Here is a 24,278-nt window from a genome sequence, read left to right as displayed (position 1 = left end):
ACAGTACCGACATTTTGAAGACCAACATGTTGGATACATATTATCCAAATCGAAGCAGTCACCTCGAGAATGTTTGTCTGTATGAGGTTCTTCAAAATTACATATTCAAGAGGAACATCAAAGAAGATACTGAGAAAGGAGTGTATGCTGTAATAGGAAGTGAGGGATGTCTGGTCAAGCAAAGAAAATGCCACTTGGTAAACCATCGAAAATTGAGTGGCGAATCTCCTGAAAAAAATGAGTTTTTCTATTTAGCACTTTTGCAACTTTTCAAGCCTTGGCGTGCAGAAGAGGAACTGCTTGGAGATTTCCTCTGTTACGAAGACTCTTTCAATGCTGCCAAGGAGACCATAGAATGTCCTGCTTTTCCCAAATATGTAGAAATGTTGAATGCGGAAATTGAGCAGGAAGCAACGATTGCAGCCGAGATTGCCAGAGACAGTTCTCAGGACAGTCAGAGTTCTGCTTCATTGAGTCAGGATCCACTAGGAGGACCTGTTATCAAAAATGAAGCTGCCACTGCTATGAATGAAGTGGAAAGAGCCATGGCACATGCTCAGGAGGATGCGGTTAACTTAGAAGAGTTGGAAAGACAACTCAACGTTGAGCAGAGGAAAATATATGACGAAGTTACCATGCAAATTGATCATGGATTAAGTCATGAGAAGAAAGAGTGCTCATGTACGTCGTTGAAGCCTGTCCGACTGTACGTGAGTGGAGAAGCGGGAACTGGAAAAAGTTTCCTTATTAAAGCAATTTCATGTTATTTGCAGGAAAGGACAGAGTCATCACTGTCTTGTGTTGTCACCGCTCCAACTGGACTGGCAGCACATAACATTAAAGGGATTACTTTACATCGTTTACTGATGCTGCCAGTGGAGCATGACAACAAATTACAATATCACAAGCTATCTGGAGATGCTTGTTGTGAAGTTTCAAGAATCTTGAGGAAAATGAAACTTCTTATCATTGACGAAGTAAGCATGGTTTCCAATGTCATGCTTGCCTTTGTGCATTTGAGAATGCAAGAAGTTCTCAAAACAGAGTATGATGTGTTATTTGGTGGCAAACACATCATTGTTTTCGGAGATCTTCTGCAGCTGACACCAGTGAATGGGCAACCTGTGTTCAAAATGCTCACGCATGAAGATACCAGGAAGTGCCTAGGGAGCATTGGCAACGTCAATATATGGTTAAACTTCAATTATGCTGAACTGCATGAAAATATGCGTCAGGCGAAGGATGAAGTTTACAAGACTATTCTACAAGATGTTAGAATTGGAAAAGTGACCGAGCATGGGAAAGAAGCTTTACATGCACGATTACTGTCAAATTTATATCCAGAACAAGATGTTGTGCCTGAGAATATTTTTCAGAAAATTACTGAGAAGAAATCTGGAATATGTTTGATGCCAACTCTTGCAGAATGTGCCAAATTCAACAACAAAATGTTGCATTTAGAAAAGCAAGAGATTGTGAAACTGGAAGCTATTGACAGAGTAGAGCATATGGGATCAACAATTATTTTGTCTGAGAATTTGAAAACAAAATTGGATTCATTAGAGAAGACTATATCTAAAACTGCAGGTTTTGAAAAGACTCTGAATGTGTGCTTGAACTGCCGTATAATTTTAAGAAGGAATTTACATGTTGAAAGAGGTCTGGTAAATGGATCAATGGGTAATGTTGTTGATTTTGTAAAATACAGAAATAGAGATGGAATTGAATTTTTAAAAATTAAATTTGATGGCATTGAGGAAGTACAGCTAATTGGTCGTTGTTCTGCTAGATTTTTGCTTGTAAAAGACTTATATGTTCGCCGTAAGCAGTTTCCTGTTTGCTTGGCATATGCGGTGACAATCCATAAATCGCAAGGTTTAAGTGTAGACAGTGCATTGGTGAATATTGGCAGTTCTGTGTTCAAGGAGGGTATGGCATATGTGGCATTGTCACGAGTTAGAACTTTATCGGGATTGTACTTGATTGAGTGTGATGTCACAAACATTTGTGCGGATCTAGATTGTGTTAAGGAATACAATAGGTTAAGAAGAGAGTATGCGCCACATTTGCCTCAATATCCTTTGTTTGAGAAACGTGTGGTAGGCCGGAAACGAAGAAATGTGACCAATACTGGGGAGGTTGTAGCAAAAAGACGAAAAGTCGATGAACCTGAAATTATAAGCAGAAACAAAAAGGATTCTGTTGAAGATGTTGTTGGTTTTCAATTTGAAAACAGTTCTGGTGTCAACTGCTATGCTAATGTAGTGGTTAATGTTTTGTTTTCTCTAGAAAATGTAAAAGAAGAGATTGTGGTCAATTCTGATCAAAGATTTAGCAGTTTGTTAAATTCTGTGTTTGAGAAATGTAGCACTGATAGAACAAAAATAGAAAGTGTGTCTGAAATTCGAAATCTGTTAGACAGATGTTCAGGCCAAACACAATTCTCTCAAAATATTCAGCAAGATTGTCAGGAGTTTTTAATGTATATGCTTGATGTATTGCATGCTGAAGGTGTAGATGTAGATCACCTGTTTGGGCTTTCTTATCAATGGCAGCATGACTGTGAGAACTGTAGGGTATCAAGTACTACTAGTGTAGACTCAGAAAGATTTATATATTTAACTTTGCCAGACAGTAAATCAGTCTCTTTTAATAAACTAGTAAAAGCAGCTGATCACAACATGGAGTGTAGCCAATGTAAATCTGAAATGATGTCCACATTATTTATACGAACATATGGCCAGTATGTTATTTTAATGTTCCAACGATGTAGGCCTGATGGAACAAAATTGACAACTTTAATTAAAAATGTTGTGGCTTCACAGTTGTCAATATCAGGAAGGACTTTTGTAACTGCAGCAATTATATATCATGACGATCCTTCAATAACATCAGGACATTACACAGCTTATTTAAAGTCTAGAAATGGCTGGTCATTCTGCAATGATTCTGTTTTAATTTTCAAAAAAAAAATTGCCGTATGACCTTAAAAACTCTTACCTGGTGTTTTTAAAACCAAAATTTTAGGGAAAGAATCTCGGGATGTGCTCTGAGGAATTTCAAGAAGTTCTAATGGCTCCTACACGATTTGGCCTTGAGGATAAGTGTAGTACAGAGACATAACTTCTTACCATAACACTGGACGTCATGGAGAAATAATTGCACTTTGAATGAATTCAGAAAAACTGTTTCTTTTTATAAGCAAATTGAAGCAGCCAATCAAAACATGGAGTAGAGGGAATGTAAGTCTGCAATGCTGTCTACTGTTTTATATTGCTTTGTGATTAAAAGTGATGTAGAGAATTAAATAATTGTAGTAGTCATAGAGATAGTGTAAGTCTGCTTCATAGTAAGCAGTATCAGTGTCATAGGAAATGTAGAACATGACTGAGCAAGAAGGGGAAGATCTTACTAGTCCAGGATTGTGAAAATGATCTTCAACATTTTAATTGTGAAAGTTGCGGAAATACAACATGACGGGATTGGCTTACAAGAATTCTAAGAGTTATAAATGGCTCTGACATGATTTGGCCTTGTGGAAACGTGTGGTAGAGAGCAAGAAGTCATTTATTGTATGTAACATGTTTTTCAAAACGATGGAGGTTTTCTTTCAGAAAGTGGCGGTCTGAAAGTAATAACAGCACAACAGAGTGTAAGCTGTTCATAGGACATCCTTCGACGTCATGGAAAGTAAGTTAACTTTAAGGAGTTCGGAATTCTGATTTGTTATGTTGTATGGGTTTTTTAAACACAATCATTTTGATTGTGTTTTTTTTTCCCCGCTGTTATATGATGAATACCTTCAAGTCACTGTTTTTAGTGAAATTTGATACATTCTGAGAACAGCAAAAATAAACCATTTAACATGTATAATTAATTCTGTACTGTTTGCATTTATGATGTACATTTAGAACTGTGTAGGAGGCATGGAGAAGGAGAGGCTTCTGTAAGTGTCAAAGTTGTTGCATACAGTGCTCATATTCTACGTAGTCTTTCATATGATAGACTACATTTCCACAATGAGATACCTAAGCAAAGGAAACACAGGTGATATGATTGTGGAATGAGCAAAAAAAATTGCACGTTTTTCAATTATATTACCTGTGTTTCCTAACATTACACATCACATTGTGTAGATGAGGTTTAGGCCTGTTCCTGGAGACAGAGGAGGTCTGACATTTGTTCAAGAGTGCAGTGGACATGACTCACTTCGTTGGTAGGCCTCCACATGTATTATCTCCTCTGTATTCTTCAACAAACCTAAATTCCATCTGCAACCCTGAGTAGGACTTACCTGAAACAAATCTGTGGATAGGTTACACCTTATTGGCATCTTGAAACAATCATTTAAAATGTTAGGGTCAGATTTATGGTGGCCGTGCGCCTCTTTTGCTCCATTGTGGGTCACTTTTGTGTAAAAGATGCACCATGTTGCAAGATAGGTTTCAGTTCATCTCCAGCAAGATACCATCAGTTTAAAATGTATATAATTAGCACTGTGTAGGGGGCATGCAGAAGCTGAAGCTTTTGTAAGTGTCAAAGTTGTTGCATGCAGTGCTGCACTTCTGGGTACTGTTTAATATGCTGCACTACATCTGCACTATGAGATACCTAAGCCTAGGCAACACAGGTGATGTGATTGTGAAATGAGGAAAAGAAACTCCACATTTTTCAATTACATCACCTGTGTTTCCTAAGTTTACGAATGACATTGTGCAGATGAAGTTTAGGTCTGTCCACGGACACAGAAGAGGTCTGGCCTTTGTTCAAGAGTGAAGTGGACATGACTTACTTCATTGGTAGGCCTTCACATGTATTATCTCCTCTGTATTCTTCAACAAGCATAAATTTGATATGCAATCCTGAGTAGGCCTCACCTTAAACAAACCTCTGGAGAGGCCACACCTTATCGTCATCCTGAATCAATCATTTCAAATGTTAGGGACAGATTTATGATAGGTGTATGCCTCTTTTGCGCCACTGTGCGTCACTTTTGTGATGCAGCGGCGGTGCAAAAGATTTGCTATGAGGCGACAAAATTACAAATTGATGCATCTAGGCAGATGTGTCATGCTGTAAAAAACCCGTGCCACATGAAACCGATGCAGCAGTGATGCAAAAGATGCACCATGTTGCAAGACAGGCCTCATTTCATCTCCAACAAGATAAGAAGCTAAGTCTTCTGTAAATGTCAAAATTGTTGTATATACTGCTCAACTTCTATGTACTCTTTGATATGCTAGACTCCATCTGCACTATGAGATACCTAACCAAAGGCAACACAGGTGATGTGATTGTGAAATGAGGAAAAGAAACTCCACATTTTTCAATTACATCACCTGTGTTTCCTAAGTTTACGAATGACATTGTGCAGATGAAGTTTAGGTCTGTCCACGGACACAGAAGAGGTCTGGCCTTTGTTCAAGAGTGAAGTGGACATGACTTACTTCATTGGTAGGCCTTCACATGTATTATGTCCTCTGTTCTCTTCAACAACTCGAAATTTCATTTGGAACCCTGAGTAGGCCTCACCTCAAACAAACCTCTGGATAGGACACATCTTATTGGCATCCTGAAACAATCATTTAAAATGTTAGTGTCTTGCGACACTTTTGTGAGACAACAGCAGTGGAAAAGATGCACCATGTTTTAAGATAGGCCTCACTTCATCTGCATCAAGATACTGTTAGTTTAAAATGTATATCTTTAGGACTGTGTAGGGGGCCTGGAGAAGCAGAAGCTTCTGTAAGTGTCAAAGTTGTTGAAAAACTGTTTGTCCTTCAATCTTTTCCCTTGTCTTTTCTAATTTTTAAATACATGTTTTAATATTTTTCAAATGTTTGTTCTCTCTTTCACAGATTGAAAGTATAAAAACAAAAAGTGAGTAAGTTAACGACAATTATAAGGTAAATGTTTTGTACTCTTTTCGTTACATTTCTATCACATTCACCTACTAGTAGTTCGACAGCTTCATTTCTTTAACCCTCAGTTTCCTGCCTTTGCTACTTCCCTCATTCCTTTCTCTATTACCTACTTACTCTACTCCTTCCACTCCTTTTCTCAGTCCCTCTCTTCTCATAGTTCCTCACTCTTGTTCACTCACTCCGTCTCTATTACTCTTAGTGTCTTTGACTGATCACTCTTTCACTACTTGTTCATACTGCTTTTTCTGTGTAGTTGAAGCACACTAAGGGGCATATTATGAACACAGCCAATAAAATTATCGCTGTTTTTATTGGCAGAAAACTGTTGCAAAAGTGGTTTTAGCGGCAGTTTTCCGCCGCAAAAGCGGCTTTAGCGACACATTTCTGCCGATAAAAGCTGCAAAACTTTTATTGCCTATGTTGATGATATGGCTCTATGTTATTTACATTTCTTTGCTGTTTCAATTAATCTTTTTCTGTTATTTTTTCTTTTCTGTTTTCTGTTTTTTCTCTCTGTCATTCCACATGTTTTAATCTGATTTTGAACATTCACTCACATTCTCCAAGAAACTCTTCTTTGTTATTGTTCTACTCTCTTTTTTTTCTTTCACTTCCTTATCTATTTTGTTTTTCACAATTATACCCTCTTCCATCTTTTCTTCGGTAAATAGATCTATTAAACAGTATCTCTGGTTTACTCCCTATAGCTGTCTTTCTTTTAACATTACTCTCTGTTTACTTCCCTTATACTTACTCTTCTTTTTTTTTTTTTTTTTTTGGTTCGCTCCCGGTTCGCGAACCGGGAAGCGAACGGGGAAGCGAACTAAAAGAAATAGAGCTTGCCAGAGTGCTAAACATTCTAGCAATTTTTTTTTGAAAGGGGAGGTAGTTCTGAAAAGAACTTTTTTTTAATGTTTTTGTTGTTTTATATTTTTTTTTATTTTTTGAACATTTTTTGGTTTTTTGTATTTTTTGAACAGTTTTATGTTTTTTTTTGTTTTTGATGGAGGGGAAAAATCAAAAAACAGGCATTGAAAAGGGCTCAACAGGAGCAAAAAAAAAAATTACTGTCTGGGGCGGTTAGGGCAATTGTGATTTACATAAGCTAGGTTGATTAACGTAATGCTCATGTTACCACATGACAACAATGCACCGCAATACATACAGGTAAATTTGATATGAGCAAAGTTCTCCTGAATGTTTGGCACGGTTTCCCGTGCCTCTGCTCCTGTCAACGATATATGTGATGTTGACCTGGCCACAGGAGTTGTTGTTGGGTTATCCTGCATGTCACGTATCTCTGCCTGGCTGTAGTTCAATGGATGCCACCTGATCATGTGGCGATGCATGATATAGTTACCGAAGCTATATTTTTTATCAGTGCCTCTAGATAACCGGTCTTTACAAATGAGGCAGGTGACATACCTAGCATTTACTTTCTTCTGCCCTCGAGGGAGTGAAAAAAACTGCCAAATAAAACTGGCTTTCCGATGGGAAACCCGGGGCACCTCTTGTAAGAACTGTGGTCCTTCTGTCTCCTCTTCCTCTAGTTCATCCTCTTCCTCCTCTGTGTTGCTGATGAACTGGGGAGGTGGTCCTCTCTTCCCATGAGGAGGTGGAGGTGGTGGTGGGGGTGCACCAGCTGAAGCAACTAATGAAGCCATTGCTCAACTCTCAAAAAAGGTCTTCCTCTCACAAAGATGAAAGTCAGAGTGAGGAAAGAAGGAGGGGTTTTCATCATTTGGGAAAAACAATAGTTCTAAACCAATGAAAAGTGTTATTTTTAGGTCACCTGACCTAGCCTTACATCATTATGAAACCAAAAGTGAAATGAACCAATGAAAAGTTTTATTAACAAGTCACATGACCTCTTACGCTTAAGTTACGCGCTGCGGAACGCGCCCCAGATCGCTTCCGGTTCGCTGCGCTTCGTGCCTCGGTTCGCGCTCCGGAGCACTTCCGGGTGCGCTAACGCGGCGCGTCATAAGACGCATTATGCGGCAGCGCGATACGTCGCGCTTTCGCGATGCGCCGCGGATCGCTTCCGGGGAGCTGCGCTTCACGTCTCAGTTCGCGTACCGGAGCACTTCCGGGTGCGCTAACGCGGCGCGTCATAAGACGCATTACGCGACAACGTGATACGTCGCGCTTCCGCGACGCGTCACGATGTTGATTTCTAACGCGGCAGTTGCGCAAACGGAACGATTACCGGTTCGCGGACTGGGTCGCGGCATCAAGATGAGCTAACGGGAAGCTTCCCGGTTCGCGAACCGGGAGCGAACAAAAAAATATATAAAAAAAAAAAATTATTAATAAACATATAAAATATATTTTTGGATTTAAAGAAGAATACATTTTACAGCTACAGATATTAGCTTTTAAAAAACCAATGAAATTCACTGAAAAAACCATAGGTTATAGACCATATATAGTTAGGAATTAGCATTTACAAAACCTTGAAAATTCACTGAAAAAACCATAGGTTATAGACCATATATAGTTAGGAATTAGCATTTAAAAAACCTTTTTTTACTCACACAAAACCATTGAAATTCCATATATAGTTAGTTGTACTAACTATATATCGCGCACCCGCAATCCACTGCTGATCATGTCACATATTACATCATTCATGACATGGTCAGTGACATCACTGATGACATCTCAAATGACATCACTGATGACATCACTGATGACATCTCAAATGACATCACTGATGACATCACTGATGACTACATCCAGTGACTGTATAATTCTGTAAAGTTAAAATATGTCTTACATATTGAAGAATGAGTGGATGTATAAGTGTCTTGATGAAGGATTTAGTAGGGGCATGACTGACTGTATGAGTAACTGATTAAATGTGTCTCACTGAGTGCATGGGTTAGTGACTAAACTGTCTTAATTTGTGCATCATTATGTCTGTTGTTCTGTAAACTGCTGCATGTGTTGATCAGTAGCTATATGATTAACTATATGGGTTATTGATTGGTTGCCCAAGCATTTGTATGGGAGACTGAGTGTGTGTGTGGGTGGCTGGGAGGTGTATGACTCTCTGCATAGATGTGTGAGCAGTTGATTCACTAGATGTATGGGTTCAAAAGTGCATGTGGAAACAGCTGTATGGGCGGTTGACTGTGTGCATGAGTGTATTGGTGAGTGAATGGATATCTCAGTGCTACATGTCAAAGTAAGTACATATGTAAAATACAGTACATGTGAGAGTTGACATATATAAATAACTGTGCATAAGAGCCAGTGAATGTTGGAGTGGCTGTATGGATCATTGTGAACTTGTATCCAGGATTGTATAAGTGAGTAAATATGTTTTAGTATATGTTTGAATAAGTAAGGTGTGTATAACTGTATAGTTGAGGAAATGGAGGTGTGATTGATTCTTTGCATGACTGACTAAGTGTCTGAGTAACTCCATGGATGAGTGACAGTCTGTGAGTGTCTGTTTACACTGAGTGTATCTAAGGTTATATTAGAGTCTGAAGAGGTTCATCGTATTATCACATGAATGATGTCATCAGTGATGTGATCAGTAATGTCAAATGAGATGTCATCAGTGATGTCATCATTGATGTCATTTGAGATGTCATCAGTGATGTCATCAGTGATGTCAAATGAGATGTCATCAGTGATGTCATTTGAGATGTCATCAGTGATGTCATCAGTGATGTCATCAGTGATGTCATTAGTGATGTCATTTGAGATGACATCAGTGATGTCATCAGTGATGTCATCAGTGATGTCATCAGTGATGTCATTTGAGATGTCATCAGTGATATCATTTGAGATGTCATCAGTGATGTCATCAGTGATGTCATTTGAGATGTCATCAGTGATGTCACTGACCATGTCATGAATGATGTAATATGTGACATGATCCGCAGTGGATTGCGGGTGCGCGATATATAGTTAGTACAACTAACTATATATGGAATTTCAATGGTTTTGTGTGAGTAAAAAAAGGTTTTTTAAATGCTAATTCCTAACTATATATGGTCTATAACCTATGGTTTTTTCAGTGAATTTTCAAGGTTTTGTAAATGCTAATTCCTAACTATATATGGTCTATAACCTATGGTTTTTTCAGTGAATATATATATATATATATATATATGTGTGTGTGTGTATATATATATATATATATATATATATATATATATATATATATATAAATCCTCCCACTCTCTCCTCACGGAAAGAAACGAGCCGCACTCCTGCGATGAATGTAAATCCTTTTATTTAGTGATGATAATATCTCTAGGCAAACCTGACGCGTTTCTGTCATACTTTGACCTTTTTCGAAGGTGACGCCTTTAGCATCTACACACCACAATGCACATGCTTCCATTTATAATTTTTTAGCCTCCAGTGGCCGCCCTGATGGGATGTTTGCACTGCATGCTGGGGCTTGTAGTGTGTGACAAAACTTTGTTTTCACACCCTCCAGTGGGTGATGCTCGTAAGTTCTCTGTTTGTTTTAGGTTTTTCTATTCATATGTTAATAAAATCTTTTTTCGCTCACCGCTGCTCCCTTGCAAAACTATTTTCGAGTTTGCTGGAGAACTATGCCGAGGCCAGTCTTCGGTAGCGCATTGCTGAACCCTATTCGCTTTCACGAGCTACACAAACGGTTCTGTTTCGGGCAGCCATGGCGCGCTTTCTGGCGGTGCGTCGCTCTCGGCAGAGCCAAGCCGAAATGCATCCTCCCACTCTCTCCTCACGGAAAGAAACGAGCCGCACTCCTGCGATGAAGGTAAATCCTTTCATTTAGTGATGATAATGTCTCTAGGCAAACCTGACGCGTTTCGGTCATACTTTGACCTTTTTCGAAGGTGACGCCTTTAGCATCTACATCCCACAATGCGCATGCTTCCATTTATAAAAATTTGTAGCCTCCAGTGGCCGCCCTGATGGGATGTTTGCACTGCATGCTGGGGCTTGTAGTGTGTGACAAAACTTTGTTTTCATATATACATATATAAAAGAAGGAGAGAACTCTGGGTAGTTCCCAAGTTTAGGTGGAAGGCAGCTCCTGTACAGAGCACCCTCAACACCAGCGACACTCTAAATTTGCTCACCTCAAATGTCTGCTTTTCTATCAAAGTTTTTAAGCATAGGATTAGCACAGTGCTATAGACGCCGAGATAGAAATGGACAAAGTCTTTTGCCATTTGTACAGCAAAGTCTTTAAGCATAGGATTAGCACAGTGCTATCCACGCCAAGCTCATTGTGCTAATCCTGAGGGTACTCTATACAGGAGCTGCCTTCCACCTAAACTTGGGAACTACCCAGAGTTCTCTCCTTCTGTTTGCATAATTTATGCGTCACTCTATGCCTGCAAGTGTATTATTTTGATATATATATATATATATATAGGATGCCAAAAAAGCGGGCTTGCATCAAGGTAAGTTGCCAAACATGTTTTGGGCAGTGTAGCCCTTGCTCACTGGCTTAGTCACGCAGTCCCGGCAGCCATTTGAGGAACAGATTAAATATTCAGTGGACCCGCCTCACTGGGCGCATTGCCTTCTGGTCCTTATAGTCCCTTCAATTTCCACAGTGGTACGCTGACAGTCGATAGTGACCTTGAGTATTCCCAAGTGGGTTCACCATTGATAAAAACACTCACTTTGCTGGCACATCAGAATACCTGCAAATTCGGAGCTTCAGAGTCCTTACTGCGCCTTCATGACAGCGCTGCAGGTCCTGCTTGATGCGCGGCGGGGCATTCTCGCGACGAGGCATCGCCGCTATTTAATGCAAACACAAGAGGTTGCCCTTATTGAGAACGCCAACACACTCTGAAGCAATCACCTTCTTTATTACAGGATGCCAAAAAAGCAGGCTTGCATCAAGGTAAGTTGCCAAACATGTTTCGGGCAGTGTAGCCCTTGCTCACTGGCTTAGTCACGCAGTCCCGGCAGCCATTTGAGGAACAGATTAAATATTCAGTGGACCCGCCTCACTGGGCGCATTGCCTTCTGGTCCTTATAGTCCCTTCAATTTCCACAGTGGTACGCTGACAGTCGATAGTGACCTTGAGTATTCCCAAGTGGGTTCACCATTGATAAAAACACTCACTTTGCTGGCACATCAGAATCCCTGCAAATTCGGAGCTCCAGAGTCCTTACTGCGCCTTCATGACAGCGCTGCAGGTCCTGCTTTATGCGCGGTGGGGCATTCTCGCGACGAGGCATCGCCGCTATTTAATCCACACACAAGAGGTTGCCCTTATTGAGAACGCCAACACACTCTGAAGCAATCACCTTCTTTATTACAGGATGCCAAAAAAGCGGGCTTGCATCAAGGTAAGTTGCCAAACATGTTTCGGGCAGTGTAGCCCTTGCTCACTGGCTTAGTCACGCAGTCCCGGCAGCCTTTTGAGGAACAGATTAAATATTCAGTGGACCCGCCTCACTGGGCGCATTGCCATCTGGTCCTTATAGTCGCTTCAATTTCCACAGTGGTACGCTGACAGTCGATAGTGACCTCGAGTATTCCCAAGTGGGTTCACCATTGATAAAAACACTCACTTTGCTGGCACATCAGAATCCCTGCAAATTCGGAGCTTCAGAGTCCTTACTGCGCCATCATGACAGCGCTGCAGGTCCTGCTTTATGCGCGGCGGGGCAGTCTTGCGACGAGGCATCTCCGCTATTTAATCCAAACACAAGAGGTTGCCCTTATTGAGAACGCCAACACACTCTGAAGCAATCACCTTCTTTATTACAGGATGCCAAAAAAGCGGGCTTGCATCAAGGTAAGTTGCCAAACATGTTTCGGGCAGTGTAGCCCTTGCTCACTGGCTTAGTCACGCAGTCCCGGCAGCCATTTGAGGAACAGATTAAATATTCAGTGGACCCGCCTCACTGGGCGCATTGCCTTCTGGTCCTTATAGTCCCTTCAATTTCCACAGTGGTACGCTGACAGTCGATAGTGAGCTTGAGTATTCCCAAGCGGGTTCACCATTGATAAAAACACTCACTTTGCTGAAATATATATATATATATATATTACAAAGGCCCGAAAGCTTGAAGTGTGCACACACAGCTGATATGAGACTTGCGGTTCAATTAACACACGAAGACCAGAAAAGACATTTCCAGGCTTCTTTATTACTGCCAACGCGTTTCGAGGCTCCAGCCTCTTCTTCCAGGGCAGCTGGTGAAATGTGGCATAGATTCTCCAAACCTGCATGCTTCCTTTATGTAGATTTGGAGAACATCCTGGGGGCGGATTTGAGCCCGAACGGAAGTACTCGGTACTAATAGTACTGCCGAGATACCTGGAAACTGAGGAATTTGCGATGTTTTAATGAAACAGTAATGTGTATGTAGGCATCCTGCAGGTTGATGGCACACATCCTGTCTCCCTGGGAAAATCTGGTACAGGGCCAGCATTCGAAATTTCTCTTTCCTTATAAACCTGTTCAGCAGGCGCAGGTCGAGGATAGGTCCGTATTCTTTGGCTACTCCTCGTTTTTGGACCAGGAAGTACCGTGAGTATACCTCCTGGTTTCGCTGGTGAGGTGGTGAGGTGGGACCTCTTCTATGGCCTTCTTGAGAGAGGCAACTTGCGGGGGGGGAGACTTGAACCTCAGCAAGTAACCATGCTGCACAATATTCAGCACCCATCTGTCTCTTGTTATGGTTTCCCACTTTTCCAGGTGAAAAACGATACTCCCTCCTACCGGAGTGGCGAACGGGTGCGGAGGAAGCAATGCCTCACTGTTTTGGAGGAGGACTGCTGTTGTTTGCTGTTCCCTCTTCCTTTTCTAGGAGGCGTCTGTTGGAATTGGGACCTCTGCTGGTTCTGGGAGGACCTTTGAGGGGTTTGAACCCTATGTTGGAAGGGTTGTTTGTCGTTCTGACGGAAGAGTTTGCGAAATTCCTTCCGCTTTTCCAGCCCAACTGCTTTGACCATATCTAGCTCGTTCTTCATCTTTGTCATCTCCTCCTCAGCATGAGAACCGAATAAGGAGGAACCGTTAAAAGTAGGGTTAAGGATCTTCTTCTGAGCGTCTGGCTTAAGACCTATGAGGCGCAACCACGCTGAGCGCCGTGAACAGATGCCATATGCGTAGCCATGCGTGGCGAGATCTGAGGCGTCTGCCGCCGCACTGATGACCTAGTTGGCTATTAAACCACCCTCCTGCAGGATCTCATGGAAGTCCTGCCGATCTTCTTTGGGGAGCTTGTCGGTAAACCTAGCCAGGGAGTCCCAAAGAGATCTGTCATATCGCCCGAGAAGGGCTGAGGCACTTGCAATCTTCATACATGAGGCAGAAGAATTGCACAACTTCCTGCTATAAGAGTCCATTTGCTTACTGTCCTTTTCTGGAGGAACTGAAGCTGACGAGGATGCGGAGTGTGCTTTCATGGCGGCTGTCACAATGACTGAGTCAGCTGGGGGATCAGACCTAAGAAACAAGGGATCTTCAGCTGGAGCCTTGTACTTCTTTGCGATCCTCGAGGGAACTGACCCCACTGTGGCAGGGATGAGGAACATGGCCATAGCTGGTTCTAAAAAACCTGGCACCAGAGGCAGCAGTGGTCTAAGAGCTATACGATGGTGCAATGTCTCAAAAATAATTGACGTAGGGATCACAGGAGTGTGCAAACGATATTCAGCTTCTTTGCTCCTCTACCAAGTACGGCGGAGCAAGTCCTGATGTCATGGAGAAGTGTGGCTCACTGGTTAGAAGTGGCAGACCCTGAAGCAGAGGTCGGCCCGGGACCAGGGTTCAATTCCCGTCGCGGCAGGGTCTTGGGTCAATGTCCGCGGACTCGATAATTCTCACCTAGGTGCCTAAGCTAACCATGGGTCCCACTATGCAACTCTGGGCAATAGCTTGCTTAATCTCCACAACGGCCCTATCAGCGCCGGGGATGCCTGGCTTCACCTTGGGGGTGCCCAGGAGGGACCATCTCACAGGGAAAGCCAGGACGGGTTCCCAAGCGGTATACAGCGTCAGGACACTCCGAGATGGAGTAACAGTGCGCTTTACAAGTATACATTTACATCGATGGGAGACACCCTTGAAGGTGGAGTCGAATAAAAGGTGAGTGAATAGTCCCAAACAGAAGACCTCGTGGAAGAAGACCAGGTGGATGATCTTCTGAGCCTCCTCTTGTGTGGAGGTTCGTGGTGCGAGTTGTGACGACCCTTTGACCGTGATCGGAGTGTTGAAGGCGACCTTGGTCTTCTGAGAGGCAACTTGGAAGGCTTTGCAGGAGCACCTCTATCAGGGTCTCTTCAGGTTCTGGATGATGAGTATATCCGAGAGTAGTCAGAGCGCGGACTTCTGAGGTCACCTCTTCCGACGCCCTGCAGCCATCTAAGGCAACAGACCGTAGGCCCTCTTTTCGCCAGCTCTAGGAGATCTCTCTGGAGACATCTGCACAATATTCAGCCCTGGAGATGATGACTGGGCTCTTGAAGTCGATTGGGATCTCAACGTTGATTTGTGCCGGGCCTCCTCAGTGGCCCCTGCAATTTTGTCGATGAGGTCTGCGTCACCTTCGCCGTCAAACTGTGCGGCGATCTGCTGTGGGAACGCCGTCCTGTTCTCGACGTTGGTCTCGATGTCGATCACCTACGGCGATGTGGGGACCTTGACGCGACTGTCGACGGCGATGGGGAGATCTCAACGTTGACCTCCCATGACGTCGATCTCCTCGACGTCGAATGATGTGACCTCGACGACGCTCTCGGCATCTACATGTCCACTCGCGGCATGGTCTTCGCAGGCGAGTCTCTCGTCGCCGACCCCCTCGAGGGTGGTGGAGAATCCCTACACGTCGACAGAGCTTTATCACTTATCCCTGGAGCCACAGCCTTCGAGTCCGAAGTGCTGTGCCTCAACGCCGACTTACTGGCATGCGGCGGAGGGTCTCGGCGTCGAGACGATGACTTGTCCCTCGACGCTGAAGAGTGCCTCGGCCTCTTCAGCGGTGATCTCGACGTCAATGGGGAACATTCAGTCACCTTCTTCTTCCTGGACTCAGGGGAGGTGGAACAACGCCGTTTTCGGTGTTGCTTACTTGAAGAAGACGCTCTGAAGTCTCCATGGTCACCTCCATGATGGCTTCTGTCCTTCTCCAGCTGGGCATAAAGTTTGATGCGTTCTCTGTCACGCAGAGTCCTTTTGGAAAACTTCTGGCAATGATAACACTGGTCAGGATTGTGTGAAGTTGGAAGGCACACAATACACATTGAGTGTGGGTCTGACAGTGCAATTTTCTTGCTACAGGAAGGACATTTCCAAAATAAACCAGGCATTCTGACTGGAAAAAATGTGGAAAAAACCAGTAGAATAAGCCTCTAGGTATCAGAAACTGTTGAATTTTCTGAGAAAATATCAAATTAATCACTTTCAGTAAAAAAACTGAAGAGCTCAAACTCCTGGATCCTCACAGAAGGAGCCGGAAAAAAGAACTAACCTAACTGTCACCAGTGGTGTATCATGGGAGCAGAGGGTCTCCTGCAGGTCTAAAAGACACGGTACCCTAACAATTAAAAGCCTCAAAGGGAAGGTGTCCATTTTTTCTTTGTTTCATTGCTCTGCTATGCAGCCTACAGGAAACTACCTGCAATTACAAGCTTTCCTTAAGGCAATAAAGCATTGTTGTATGTCAATTTCTCAGTGCTTCCTCTTTTCCTTATGGGTTAGGAGGGTATTGTTCTTGCAATGCAAACCTATGTAATGTCGGCATATTTGTCATGTCGGAAACATTTTAGGCTGCATGTATATGTTTTCACATATGTATATATATATATACGCCTCACACAACGGAGACAGCAGAGATCACGTTGCTACAAGCAGACCATACTTTATGGTGGGAAATCGCTACTTTACCGAGGTCCCCGACTCTGCTTGCCAAAGGGACTGTGAGGCTTGGGAGTGAGGGATGTGAAGCCCATTTCCCTGTACGAGTGCCAGAGCTTCAACCTGCTCACGCTGCAACTCGGCTTTACAAAAGGGAACACAATGTAAATGCTGACGGAACGGACCACCAACCAGCAAGCTGAAAATACTGCATGCTGGGTAATACAGTCCGAACAGCGGAAGCACCAGTGACTCCGTGCAACGTTTTGCAGGTATACTCAAGACTACTTTAGTGACTGAGCCAATAAGAGAAGCTGCCAGCACCAGTGGAACTTTTTAAAACTAGTAGGCATTTGAAAAAGGAAGCAATCCGAAACGCGTCATGCCAGTTTAATAAATGGGTGTAACAAAATCCCCGCTGTGTCGCCTCATCTGCTTCGAGTGAAGAAGATTGCTGTGGAATATATATATATATATATATATATATATATATATATATATATATGCAGGAAACTCCTCCACACCACTTTCAATCCAGCTGGACCAACGAAGCGTTACATAGGAGACGGACCACAGGATCGGTTACAGGTATTCTTTATTCAGCAAATACAGCTGGAAAAAGGTGCATTACGCGTTTCGGGTTGTGCAAGCCCTTGCTCATATGCAACCAATATATATATATGCGTGTGTGTGTGTGTGTGTATTTTCTATATGCTCCGGGATCCCGCACATGGGGGAGATTATTCATAGATTATGACTATTGATGAGTATCCCCTGGATGAGAACAAGGTGGGACTCCCCCATTGTATCTGTCACTCTGCCTGACTTCAGGCAATAGTTGAGCACCTTTGTCAGGGGTGTGACCAACAAAGAACATATGTCTTGTAGAACGTGGAAGTAAATCCAACTGGCGCTGGGGATTTACTTGAGGGCAGGAGTTTTATTGCCTCACAACCTCATCTGTGCGAATGTCACCCTCTAAGGAATGAAAATCGTTTTCTTGTTCAGGGAGGCTAACATTTCTAAGATACGTGTCTTGGGACACTGTGTCAAGCTCCTGCCACTGAAATAGGGCGGGATGGTAGGGGTGTAAGATCTCCTGGATCTCTGCTGTCTCTGAGGCAAACTGCCCATCCTCTGATTCTAAGGTTTTGATATTGTTTCTCTTGGTGACCAGCTTAAATTTGTAGGCTAGCAGTCTATCCGCTTTGTGGCCCTTTTCATAATAGGTTTGATTAATATATAGGAGTTTCTTTGGGTCATTCTCCCCAGATTCTTCGCAAACCTCTCATAGTTCTAGTGGACTCCCTTTTTTTATGTCTCAGCTCGGTACAAGAAAGCTGCTGTTCCATATCAGCTCTTGTCTCTTTGGCCAGGCATTCAGATGTGGCTGTATGAGAGATTAAGCCTCCCCTGAATACTGCTCTGGCCACATTCCACGTGATGGAGGGATTAACCTCACTTGTGTCCTTTTCCACAAAGTAATGTTCTATTGTGTCTTTGATGCAGTCTCTGAGGATGATGTCTTGCAAGGCTATTTCATTTGTTATCCAGGGCCTTGGGAAAGGTTTCAGTGGGGTTACAGGATTTATTCTAAGCCAGATAGGGGCATGGCCAGAGTGCAATTTGACATCTATAGATGAGTTGAGAATGTTGGTTCAGTAGGATCTTGAGGTTAGTAAGTAGTCGATACGGGAACAAGCCATAGGCACGTATGAATCAAGCATGTAATACCGCTCATCAGGATGGTGGTGACGCCAAACGACTACCAGATTAAGGGCTGCAATGCTTTGGAGCTGGGAAGGCTGTTGTTTATTATCGTGTAACTTGCACTGGAGCAGCCCAAAGAGGGAGCATGTGCTGTGTTATAATCGCCTCGTATTAATATTTCGCCAGAGGGCAATTCTTGGGAATGGATTGGAATCAAAATTGTCTCTATCCTCATTGGGGCTGTAGAGATTATGGTAAGCAGGGTTGAGGCCAAGGTTCCCTCAAAGACCCACTTGGTGACCCTTGCGGTCTTCCTTGTATAGCCACTCCTTTTGTTTTAGTTGTGTAATTTGAATGAAATTGTATGGGGTACAAATAGGATCGGAGCCAGCCAGCGTCGAGCTTCCTGTAGCAATGCTATATTGATATTTTTGAGCCACTAAAGCAGTGTTCAGCACTTAATGGGGGAATCCAAGCTCTGTATATTGTTGGAGACAATGTTCAGGGGTGCCATGGCAGAGTTGTGTGGATATTTGATGTGGAAAAATTAAATGAGATTGGTGCTCTGTGTGACAGTAAGACCCCAAGAACTATATTCCTTAAATGGGCTAGTTAAACTGGATACTTGATGGGGAGGTCATTTGCCTTTTATATGTCTCTTGCGAGTAAGGATTATGTGTATCCACATGTGAGAAACCGAATGGGGTACATTAGGTGTACATTGCTGGGGGTCCTGGGTTGTCAGGGAAATTTGAAGTCCAAATGAAGGCTAGTATTGATGGACAGAATAATGAGAACATTGACGAAATGGTCGAACAGGTAATGAAACAAAAAGTCAAGGGGGCTTGCCCCACTTGTGATCACAAGAAGCGCCCCATCTGCGGAAGTTTAGATGAGTCAATATCAGCATGTAGCCGGACCGCCCCTGTGGAAGAAGCAGACTTGTATTCGTGGGATGCTGAAAGTCTCCCTTCAAAACTGGGTGTCTTACCTGGAGGACAGGTGGCAACATTCTTTGTTCTTTTGATGACAGAGTTGTCAAGTTGCCTTGCTGGGTGTCTGGAAGCATTAGTCTCCACCTTGGCGTGTCTAGTTCACTGAAGAGTGGACTTGATTTTGTTGTGATGATGGTGGGGAAGGAAGTTCCAAAATCTTTTGCGCCTCCTGTAGGTCTCTCATCCCATGACCTTTATCCTTATATGTAAATAGAAGATGAAAGGGCCAGCCCCAGCGATAAGGTATCCTTTCCTTCTAGACATGCTGTGTGATTACTTGCAAGTATTTCTGTTTTGCCAATGTGAGACATCTTTAAAAAAATCAAGATAGTCTTCATGGAACAAGAAACATTCTTGGTAGGCTGAGTAAACCCTATGGGCACAGTCCACATGGACAGTAGTATCAGCTGGGAGTTGGAGTAAGTGTGAGAAAAGAGCCTGAACATGAGCCTCAAGATCCAAGGCTGTTACTGCAATGCCTCAGGTGTGGATATTATTGCAAAAAGAACGATTCTCTAGGTCATCTAGGTTGTTCAACAGAGAGCGTTGTTGGCATTCCAGTGCTTCTAATTGCGATGTACGATCATTATTCTCCTGGGTGTGATCAGTCACAGTGTTTCCACTTACCAATGTTCAATCTTGATTGTGCCACGTGTGCATATACTAACTTAATCTCTTACTGGGAATATTGATATAAACTTCAATCTGGTGTTCCCATCTTCCCCCGCTCTACTAGCATAGTAATTAGGTGACAGAAATCTTGCCTTTGACCATATTAGAGATAAAACCACCCACCTAGATGCATCAGCCATGCATCCCAGGGCGTGGCTTGGGCGCCGATGAGTGAGGCGGCGTGAGCTAAAGGCTCCGTATCCGATCCCAAATTAATCCTGATACTGCTCCTGAAAAGTGGCGGAACTCGAGTAGCAGCTGTCGGAACCCAAGGGCCATAACACCCGGCCGACATTGCAGCGGTAAGAGATCCCAGCGCAGCCCATGAACGGACTGAACAACCTACGTATCCCGAGGGCCTGGGGCGATAAGATGGCGGCGCTGTGGAGCCGATGAAGGCGGGCGACCCGGCGACGCTGTATGCACGACCGCGACCGGCCCCAACCAGGGGCGGTAACTCGCTGACAGTGCGGAGCGGAGGATTGGGTGCATCACCGGGATTGCCGGTGAGTGGAGCGGCTCGATCACTGCCGGGAGGCAGAGGACCCAGACGGCGAGGTTCCCCAAAATGGCGGATGGAGGCAGGGCGGCTGCATGACCTGGGAGCCTAGCACCGGCTCACGGGTGGCAGCGAGTGGTGGGAGCAGGCCGGAGGCGGCTCTACGGCGGTGCGCTGCTCCAGTGCTGGCGGAGTAACGCTGAGACGGAAGCGAGCTAGCGTGTGGAGCCCACCGGCGACTGTTGTGCGTGGAACCAGCTCGGCGGACCGGCGGAAGCATATACGTGCCCTGTAAGATGCAAATGGGCTGGTGAGGGGATTGTGGCCCCGCAGGAGGCACAGCACAGAATTCGACCAACGGAGGCACGCAAATCCGGTAAGTGAGGTGGAACGGGCCTGCACCCAGCGCTGCGGAGGTGGGGGCAGGGGGCAGGTCTGTGAAGCCGCACAGACCTGGGTAGAGGTGCCACTGGAGGGAAGAGAGCGCTACGTACATGCGGCAGCGAGTCAAGTACTGGGGACTCAAATTCACGGCATACACCCCGAACACGCCACGAACAGAGGCTGCATATCTATAAACTGAATATTATAGGGGGTCCAGCAGGAGGCTTTGAGGAGTGGGATACTCGAGCGCTGGCACAGCGGCACCTTGGACGCACTGCAGAAGGGGGACTACACTGCGAGCCGCCGCATGAGCTCTGCAGCCCTGGAGACACCGGTCTAATCAAAATTGGAGCACCTAATATTTTTTCGGGACTGGCCGAGGGGTGCTGGGGCTGTGATCGGGACCTGGGCAGAGATAGCCCGTCAGTACACCCGCAGGAAGGTCCTACCGACCTATTGAGAAGGAGTGACCGCGGTGGCTGGAGCGTATCGGTCCCAGATTGAATCTTCATTGGCAAGCACTCTAGCTAGGGGTCTGGACACTGAGAGGGGGGCCCATATCCAATAGTGGCCTACTTGACCAATTACGATGAAACCAAAACCCAAGACAGGGAACACCACGATGCAGGATGATAACCAGGGCGCTGCAGGCGGATCGGAGGAAGCGCTCTCTGAAGTAGGGCTGCATCAACGCCTTGACATGATTCTGGAAGCCATAGCGACGATGAAAGAGACTATACATCAAGACATAGCGCAAGTCACGACGGGATTGGGACTCCTTCGTGCAGACCACTCAAAATTAGCGGACAGAGTGAAAGATACTGAGATAGCCATCCAAGAACTGAAACCAGCGCAAAATGTCATGGAAAAACAACTGAAGGATGCATTAGGACGCCTGGCAGTACCAGAGAAGAGGGCAGAGGACTCCGAAAGTAGAAACCGCCGCAATAATATCCGCGTGGTGGGCTTGCCGGAAAAAATCGAAGGGCCTGACATGATCACGTATTTAGAGAACTGGCTTAAAACAGAGGTAGCACCGGAGGGCCTATCTACTTTCTTCACACTCGAAAGAGCGCATAGAGTGCCTGCTCAACAGCCGCTAACTGGTCGCCCACCAAGACCAGTGGTGGCTAAGCTCCTCCATTACAAGGATATGGACATACTGATCCAAAGAGCACGATCTGCGGGGCCCTTCAAGGTTGGCAATAGCACCGTCACAATATTCCCAGATTATACCCAGGAAATACAGAGACGCAGGGCCTCCTATCTAGCAGTTAAAAAGGAACTCCGGGAGGAAGGGATCCAGTACTCCTTAATCTTCCCAGCAAAGTTGAGAGTAGTGGTGGATGACACGACCCAGTTCTTTATGTCTCCGGATGTGGCGTGGACGTTGCTTGAATTGTATAGAAAGGGCACAGATCGTCAGACACATAGACATTCCGAGCCGCCCAAATCCTCCCAGGTGCGCAAATCCCAGCAGCTTAGGAAACGGAACAAACACCTACAGAAGCAACAGCTGGCTCAGATGGCAATGGACAGACAAGGGGCATTGGCGGCTACAGCGGAGATGACGGGCTCACAAGGACCGACCTCGGAAGCAGGAGCAAACTCTGATGAAGATAAAGGGAAGTCAGACACAGAAATCTCAGAAACTGACAGTGGTAGAGGGCCTTTGGTCACACCGAAAACAACAGATGGAATACTAGATGAATAACCTGTTTTGTGACGTTATGCCGAACACTGACCTGTAGGGAACTGCCTAGTATTACACTTGTGCCTGGCTCTAATACGCTCCAGATACTGATAGAATGCCACTGAGTGGGATCTGTGGTGGCGGAGCTGAGATGCGGGCTGCCGCTTGTTGACGCCGGAGCGACCCCTCACAGCCCTTAAGGCAACCTACAGTGACTACTGTGGGATAATATTGTGTGTATTGTTGTGAAGTTTGGATGGGGACTGATAGTTTGATATTGGGTCCTGTTCTGGGGGAGAGGGTCGCGGGTGTTATATGGGAAGTTGAGAAATGGGGATTCAGCAGTTTTGGTGTGGGCAGGCAAGACATGCAGGAGGAGGAAGTGAAAGGGGATCGTAATGGGGACGTTACCCGAGTTGAAGTGTATTACATGGAACGTACGTGGATTGCATACCATGTCTAGGCGCCATAAGGTGCATGCATATTTGGTTCGACGTGGGATGCAGATAGCGCTGCTTCAGGAGACCCATCTTACCAAAACGGAGTGTACTGCCTTACTGCGGCGATGGCGAGGCCAGGTGTTTGGCACGACCTACTCGGCGTTTGCCAGGGGGGGTCTTAATATGGGTAAGGGCAGGGGTCCCTTTCCAGGCTATGAATCATGTTGTTGACCCAGAGGGCCGATATGTGGCGGTAGAGGGGAAATTGTATGGCCGAGATGTGGTGCTCTGTAGTGTTTATGCCCCAAATACAGATCAGGCTTGCTTCCTGGACAAAATGTTGGGGACATTGGCACACTATCTAGCGGCTCAGGTAATACTGGGAGGGGATTTCAATTCCATCACAGATATATCGTTAGATAGATCACATCCACCACTAGTTGATTCCCCGATCCGTAGACTTGCTATGCAGAGGTCTGACTGGCAGGACATGTGGGAACTAACTGACATATGGCGAGGGCACCACCCTGGTGATAGGGACTATTCCTTCTTTTCAGCACTTCATGAACTACATGTTCGGATTGACACCATCTTATGCAGCCACTCAATAGCTCCCTTGGCAACACACTCTGAATATTTAGCTAGGACCATTTCCGATCACAATCCCCAATTGGTGTCCCTTAAATGGCAACGTCTGAGGGCCGCGGTCCCCACTTGGAGATTGCGTCCGGAAACCCTTGAGGATCAGGTCTTTTGCACAGAAATTCAGGAGGGCATTGAACACTAATTCACCGAAAATAGAGGGACAGCATCTACAAGAGCAGTAGAATGGGATGCATTTAAAGTAGTAGTGAGAGGCATATGCATTAGTAAATACTCAGGTGAGAGGATAGTGGTACTTGCAGACGTTAAAAAGGCGGAGGAGGCACTGAGGGAAATAGAGAAGCAGAGACCGGAACAGCCGGTGCTGCAACCGCAGCTACTGGAGGCTAAAGAATTAGTGGCTGCGGAAACGGAGAGATTGCGGAGCTTTGATTATAGACAATATGCAGCGAAGATACACGCTGAGGGAGATAAGGTGGGCACACTTCTAGCGAGACTGGCGAGCCCGGTTCCA

The 24,278-nt window shown here is 44.7% G+C and overlaps 1 protein-coding gene across 14 annotated transcripts in view; it reads right to left on the bottom strand.

Moving 5' to 3' along the window:
* Window positions 1-24,278, bottom strand: part of LOC144773261 (uncharacterized) — a 7,170,044-nt gene that overhangs the window by 5,921,575 nt on the left and 1,224,191 nt on the right. The window lies entirely within an intron of this gene.

Source organism: Lissotriton helveticus, chromosome 8 (genome assembly GCF_964261635.1).
Source record: "Lissotriton helveticus chromosome 8, aLisHel1.1, whole genome shotgun sequence".
In the NCBI taxonomy this organism is placed as follows: domain Eukaryota; kingdom Metazoa; phylum Chordata; class Amphibia; order Caudata; family Salamandridae; genus Lissotriton; species Lissotriton helveticus.
Note: the sequence above shows the minus strand (reverse complement) of the source record. Positions and strands in the feature narration are given on the sequence as shown.